This window comes from Cebus imitator, unplaced genomic scaffold (genome assembly GCF_001604975.1).
Source record: "Cebus imitator isolate Cc_AM_T3 unplaced genomic scaffold, Cebus_imitator-1.0 Scaffold728, whole genome shotgun sequence".
Taxonomy (NCBI): domain Eukaryota; kingdom Metazoa; phylum Chordata; class Mammalia; order Primates; family Cebidae; genus Cebus; species Cebus imitator.
Genome location: NW_016108043.1, coordinates 274,737 through 282,317, shown reverse-complemented (window position 1 = coordinate 282,317; position 7,581 = coordinate 274,737). Strand labels below are relative to the sequence as shown.

Here is a 7,581-nt window from a genome sequence, read left to right as displayed (position 1 = left end):
ATACAGTGACCTCACTTAAATTCACTCATTAATTCTAATAGTTTGAGAATTATTTTAGATTTGGTAGATACACAGTCATGGAACCTACAAGTAATGAAAGTGTAGAAGCAATCCTTCTGCCTCAGCCTCCCAAAGTGCTGGGATTATGGTGTGAACCACCATGCCTGGCCCACATATAGCTGTTTTTTATTGTATAAAATTAAGGTATATAACATCATTTTGTATACGAGGCAAAGATTTTAAGGTGTACATCATGTTGTACACCTTAATTTTATATAATAAAAAATACCTACATGTGGGCCAGGCTGAGGTGGGTGTATCACTTGAGCTTAGGAGTTCGGGACTAGCCTGGGCAACATCACTAATCCTCCTTCCTCAGCCTCCCAAAGTGCTGGGATTACAGTTGTGAACCCTGTGCTCAGCCCCATGGTCTTGTTCTAACCCATAGGTTACATCTCAGACTTTTGCATATCCTGATTCCACACTTTCACTTAGAAAAAGATCCAGGTTCCTAGGCCCTTGTTGCCATCATGAGGAATGTAGACAACCTAGGCAAGGATTACAGGAACTGAAATAAGACTGAGTATAAAGGACAGAGTGAAGGAACCAGCCAGGCCTATACAAAAGCCCAGGAGTTCATGATCAAGGTGTATGTAGAGCTCTTGAGCTACATGAGTAATCTAGTGGTGGGTGTCAGAGGAGTGGAAAGAGCCCATTGGACTGAGCAGTTAAGGAGGTAATCAGTCAGTTTGATGAAAGCCATTTCAGAGGAGTGATAGGAAAGGAAATCTGATTGAAATGGGCTTAAGTGTTTTTAAGAAGAAATGGATACAGCCAGTTTAGTCTGTTCTTTTGAAAATATGATAGCTAGGGGGATTTTGGGGTCTGCCAAGGCTTGTTATAGTTTTTTTTTTTCTTTTTTTTTTTGAGGTAACAGCAGCTTGAGTGTCTTCAAAGGCTACAGGGAAGGAGCCAGGTTGAACACATAAGAAAGAGAAATATCGGAAGAAGCTCTCTTTATTCTAGCAGAGATGGGAGAGATGGTTTTTAAGAGGAGAAGGGGAAAAGGATGTGCCCCGGTGAACACAGGAAAGGCAGTGAGGGTAGGGGCCAACTTAGGTAAGTTTGAGGTCATGAGGTCAGGAAGTTGTAGGAGTTCAAACCTCAGGGCCTGAGGTTTGAACAAGATTACCTGCCAAGTTATGGAGTGGACAGTGGGTCTGAGGCATGAGGCAAAGATTTTAGTCTCATTTAGTTTATTTGTTCTTGCACATACAGTGACCTCACTTAAATTCACTCATTAATTCTAATAGTTTGAGAATTATTTTAGATTTGGTAGATACACAGTCATGGAACCTATAAGTAATGACAGTTTTATTTCTTTCTTTATAAACGTTGTACCTCATTTCTTTTCCTTGCCTTGTGGCATTGGTTGCAGCTAGTTTTATACTAATTCTTTGGCAGGGGAGTGCCATACCACACGGAGACCACAAATTCTGGTTCCATACGTTATATGAAGCAGGTTTGGGGTATCAGTTTCTCATAGGAAACTTATTTTTCTTCATCCCATACCACATCTGGGACAAGATCACTTATTTCCTCACCCTTTGGTGAGTTTTCTAGTTACCCTCACTAGAAAACTTTGTTTCCTAGATGGCAGCTTTGGTCTGGGATCCTAATTCCAGCTCCCCACCTCCCACACAGACAAGGCCACCTCTCTTGAGTGGTTGGGCCTAGCCTACTATGGTCCTCCTGGGGTGCCAGCCTGGGGTTGCCTTCATTCCTTGCAGTGGCAAAAAGGACTTAGTAACATAGATATTTTTCTAGGTTATGGGTGTTCAGTGGTGGCCCCTATATCTGCTTGGGAGCTATGAGTTCTCTTCTTCTTGCTGGCACCTGGTGACTTCCCTTTCTTATTTCCAGTTCAGCTCTGAAATTATGCCATTTTAACCAACACTGTATTGAAGTGGAGTGGGCATTGGGGTCACATTGGCTCAGTCTGCCTTGCTGCTGGTTCCTTCATGGTGCAAATCTACAGATCTAGACGGTTTTCTTCAAGAGCCCTCAACAACCCAGGTGGAAAGACAGAGAGAGCAAAGGTTGCATTTACCTCAGTCTGGGCTTTGTACGGTGGACAAGATAGAAAGATGGGGATGGGATGGCATTGAGGATAATGGCAGGAGAATGGTGAAGTGATGTACTATGAAATCTCCACTGGAGAGGGAAGGAATGGAGTCCAGGAAGGGGTTAAAAACCTGAGAGAGGGAGGGGTAAAGGAATTGTGCAAATAAGTTAGGAGAGCAGATGTTCTAGGAATAAAAGAGTGTGGGAACAGGCAAGCCAGGAGATAGTGTTCAGAGGGGGTGGATAATGGAGCGTAAGCCTTAAGAAGAAGATAACTTCCAAAGGGTGTCCAGATCATGGAAATTGATTACCAAAGTGTAAAGCGAGCGAAGCCTGCTGGAATTGGATCCTGGCTGGTGATGCTTCAGATTTCCCCTGCCTTCTATCTTATCTTCCAGGCTCTTGGGTCAACCATTTCCAATCTTTACAGTCATCTATGAAAATGTGATCTTAGCCAGAAGTTACCAAAGGATGATCCAGGAGCCCCTGAAATCAGTGCTGCCTAGAAGCTAGGGACATGAACTTGGGAGTCAGACTGCCTGAAATTGCATTCCTCCCTGATGTGTTTCCCTTGGACAAGTTCTCTAACACCTCTGAACCTCAGTTTCCTCTTTTCTAAAATGGGGATACCAGCACTGTCTACCAGATAGGGTCATTTCGAGGAGTAAATGAGATGATACATGTAAAGTGGTTGTGTCTGAACCTGGCACATAGGAAACACTAAGAGAAGGTCAACTGCTACACTTGGAGGTGATGAAAGTGGTACTGCAGAAACACCACCATTTCTTTGGTTTTTACAGAAGAAAGGGTGATTCCAAATACTTCATTCTTTCATTTAAATAAAAGACTTCCTGAATTCAGGAGGTAGAAGAAATAAAAAAAGAAACAAACAGAAAATAAATAAATAAATAAATAATAAATAAAAGACTGTTTACTTGAAATTTTAACGAAGTTACTAAAATCTGGTGTTCACACCCTAGAATTTGTCCTTTACCTGAGTTTCGTGGGGACTCGAAGCCTCCTATATGGGCCTTGTCCCCATCCCCAGGAACACAGCAAATCCCTTCTGCACATTTGCACGTGCTGATAACATTCCCCAGTTTTGAAGAAAGATGCTTTGTTTTGCCACATTATCAGAGTATCTTGAGGTTGGTGAGATTTTCTCTTGCTGTTGTTCTTGCTTTTGAGTTGTAAATTACTATTTGGCTTAATTGACATCAATTTAAGTTGGGAAGGGTTGTCTGGCTAACTCTGTAGTGGGCAGTGAAACATTTTGCAGCCACAGTATTGGCAAGCCATCATGTTCCAATAAACGGATATGTAAATGCATAATTCCTTACCACCATCCTGGTGTCTCCGCAGATACCTAAAAGAAATTGTCATTTGGAAAGGCTGGCTTGTTTGAGACATGCTAATCTCGCTCCATAAACACTGAAGAGCATATATGCAGTGATTTTCTACATCACATATTTTGCAGACTTTTAACTTGAAAATCCTGTGCTAAATAAATCGGAAAAGCCCAGGCGGGTCAAGAAAGCAAGGGCATTAGGTACCTCAGTGACAAGGTCACCTTGGTTCTTCCTGAAACACAAAGACCACAAACATCCACAGTCACCTGGTGGCTGAGCTGGGCTTAGAAGTCAAGTGCTGTGCAACCTGGATTGAATTGGAGGCAATTATTCTAAGTGAAGTAACTCAGGAATGGAAAACCAAACACCATATGTTCTCACTCATATGTGATAGCTAAGCTATGAGGACACAAAGGCATAAGAATGACACATTGGACTTTGGGGACTCGGGGGGAAAGGGCAGGGGGTGGCAAGATATAAAACACTGCACCTTGGGTACAGTGTACACTGCTCGGGTGATACGTGCACCAAAATCTCAGAAATCACCACTAAATAACTTATGTAATAAAATACCACCTGTTCCCCCAAAAACCTATTGAAATTAAAAAATAAAAAATTAAAAGAAAAAAAGAGATGGCAGGAGACACTGCATAGTAGCACAATATTCACTTTCTGCATTTACTCCAACCTGAAACTACTAAGTGAATAGCTTTGAAATCCATTTACTGTTGGAGTTCTCTCCCAAGGACAGCCTTCTCCATTTCAAAAACTTGAACAAAAATTCCACAATAACATCAAATATCCATTTGGTGTTCATATTTCTCTGAATATTCAAACTTATTTTCAACAATTGGCTTATTTTGATAGGAACCAAAATCCACAATTTGGCTGACTGTGATATCTCTAAACTGCCTTTAATATATTGCTTCCTTTTTCTCTTTTTTTTCTTCTTTCATTTATTAAGGATACAGAGCTGTTCATTCTACAAAAATCCCTCATTCTATATTTTGCTGATTAAATTGCCATGGTGCTGTTTAACATGCCTCTCTGTCCTGTATTTCCTGTAAACCTTTGATTAAATTTGGAAGCTTGAAAAAAAAACGAAAGAAGTCAAGTGCTGTGGATCTCAGTCTAGTGCTCCTGCATGTCCCACTTAGTAGCATGAACTTGGACCTGAGTTGATCTGCAATGTCTCATCAACATAAAAAATGGCTTGGTGAGTAAAAACCTCAAGGGCAGACAATTTTGTATTAAAGAGTAAGACCCGGAGAACTCAAATCCAAGTCTATTCTACTATATAAACTAGCCAATTTCATAATAGACAATAGGAAGCACTAATTTTCATTGCCTGTCTGAAATTAGGAAGTCTTTTGCAGCAGTACATTTTGTTTGGAGCAAAATATATTTTACTGTGCACTCCCAGAATCATGATCTCATTTTCCAAAGTGTTAGTTCTGAAAACATAACCAGCTGAAAGAAATTTATCCCTTTACATAAATTAATTTTGCAGACAATTTTTTATGGACACCTCCCTTAAAAGCTAACACTAAATGAGATACATTTATGCTTGCAACTACAATTTATCTGGGTTAATGGGCATTTTTGCTCTCTGAAGGGGAATTTTAACCTTCTGTCAAAGCAAAGGGACTTGGGAGTGAGCAAGTATGTCGAGCTGTCCACAAAGAAAAGAACCAGAGAAATCAGTTCAAACTAATTCAAGGCAAGGGTGAAGTTGCCATCTGTAGGAAATCTTTTGGGGCTGTCTCCAGATTAACCCTGTGTATTGTCTCCTGACCTATAATCCCCTTGCCCTCCTACTTAGCAATGCCTTTGCTCGTTGTTCTAGTTGATATATCTCCCTATAGAAATCAGGAGTTCCACCAAACAACCAACTTTACTAAAAAGTTCTCAAAACCAGGTTGTTCAATGTAGAAATGCTTCCATGCCAATTGGTAAGTAGCTGCTTCTCCAAGCCCCTTTGAGTGCTCCCTACCACACTAGCGTGACCATCCCATCCCTGAAGAGCCCCAAATGGGTGCTGCCCAGGCACTTGGTGTCCATTGGCCTTCAAGCTAGCCCACTACAACCCCGTGCACCAGCATCCATCTTCATGTATCCTCCTAGCCAGAGAAGGCTCAATCCCCTGCTAGGGAGATGCCACTCCAGTGGGTAATGTTGGCATTTACTGAACAAATGCCCAAGTGTCCATCTGGTCTCCAAGGCTGTGGCCCATCATTGCAAGCTTGCACTTTCTAGCAGTTGCCCTTGCATGGACACCTTTGGAAACTACATCCTCCACACAGTACCAGAAAGATTATTCTATATTTTGAATACCGCCTCTGATTGAAAGCATGCTCACTATTTTATTTTCTCCAACATATTTCATTTTCATTGAATGTAACATTGTTCTGTCTATTTTCTTCAAGGAAACATGCATCCTCATTCCCTCACCCCAACATGAAAAGTCCACATGAACCTTCTGAAATGACTCATTTCACAGAAGAATCTGAAATTGCTCCCAATCTCAGCAGTTCTTCCCTATGCTTGCATTTCAATTAAGATGAATGTAGGAAAGTGCTCCCCATCTCCATCTGCCAAGAAGGAAGAACATGCATAAGCAGTTTGCTTTTCTGAGTTCTCTTATTTTTCTCCCTCTAACCCTCACTGTCCACAATACTGTGAAGAAAAAGTTGACTTCATTAAATATATTAATAGAGGAAAGTGGAATGAAATAAATAATAAGCCATCAAATGTTTAAACAAGACCACGCTAGTTTTATTAAAGACAGTTTGCCAAGGGAGGATCCAAGATGGCCGTTTAGGAACAGCTCAGGATTGCAGCTCCCAGTGAAAGTGCAGAGGGTGAGTGGACGCCGCATTTTTATTGCCCACAGACTAGGAAATTCCCGGGCGGAGGAGCTCCACGGTCGCCAGCGTAGCTGTTTCGGCCAGCGCGGCTGTGCCGGCCGGCGCCACTGCTTTGCCCCACGCGGCTGCTTTGTCGGCGCCCCGGAGCCGCGGTTCTCCGCACAAAATACACCGGTCTGGGGGCCCTTTTGGCTGGCGATTGGAGCCACGAGAAGTCGCCCATTCATCTGTTTAAAAAGGGGACTGAGCAGGGAACCAGGACAGTAGATTCCAGGGCAAAAAAGCACCACAAACCTCAGTGCCGCTGTTTAAGCCAGCGCAGTGAGTGGCCGCAGGGGAAAACAAACAGACCCCAGCGCCTCTTCAACAGGCGACTGCAACACCAACTTAAAAAAGGCTCTGAGGCAGGGAGCCAGGCGATCAGGCTCAGCTGGACCCAGCCCCACAAAAGAACAGCAACCAGAAACTCTGGATTGAGAGTTTCACAGCAAGCGCAGCTGAACCCGGGACGGTCCAGCTCTGTGGGGGAGGGGCGGCCGCCATTACTGAGGCAGCCCGCCATGACGGAAGTAGTCGGCCAATGCTGAGGCAGCCCGCCGTTGCCAAGGCAACCCGCCATTGCTGAGGCAGCCCGCCGTTGCCAAGGCAACCCACCATTGCTGAAGCAGCCCGCCGTTGCCAAGGCAACCCACCATTGCTGAAGCAGCCTGCTGTTGCCAAGGCAACCCACCACAGCAGAGAGACTCCGCCTCAACAGAGGCGGGCCACCATCGCCAAAGCAGTTCTAACTGCACCCATATAAACAGGACTGCAAGGAAGTTCACTCGGCAGCTGGGCGGAGCCCACAGCAGCTCAGCAAAGCCCCTACAGGCCAACAGTGACTAGGCTGCCTCCTTGCTGGGCAGGGCAGGTCTGAAGGAAAAAAAAAAGAAGGCAACAGCATAACAGAAACTCATAAATAAAGCCCTAAATCCCTGGGACAGAGCACCTGGGAACAAAAAGCAGTTTATGAGTTCTGCTGCAGCAGACCTAAACGTACCTGCCCAGCAGCTCTGAATGAACAACAGAGCTCACAGCTCACCATTTGAGCTCCTATAGAGAAGAGACCGTCTCCTCAAGCAGCTCCCTGACCCCTATATATCCAAAGAGACACCGCATAAAGAAGAGATCAGATTGACACTAGGCGGGTATCCTTCAAGAAAAGAACTTTCAACCCAGAATCTCCTATCCAGCCAAACTAA

General features: G+C 43.7%; 1 protein-coding gene across 2 annotated transcripts in view; it reads right to left on the bottom strand.

The window, feature by feature from the left end:
* Positions 1-7,581, bottom strand: part of LOC108296618 (protein SET-like) — a 156,751-nt gene that overhangs the window by 5,968 nt on the left and 143,202 nt on the right. The window lies entirely within an intron of this gene.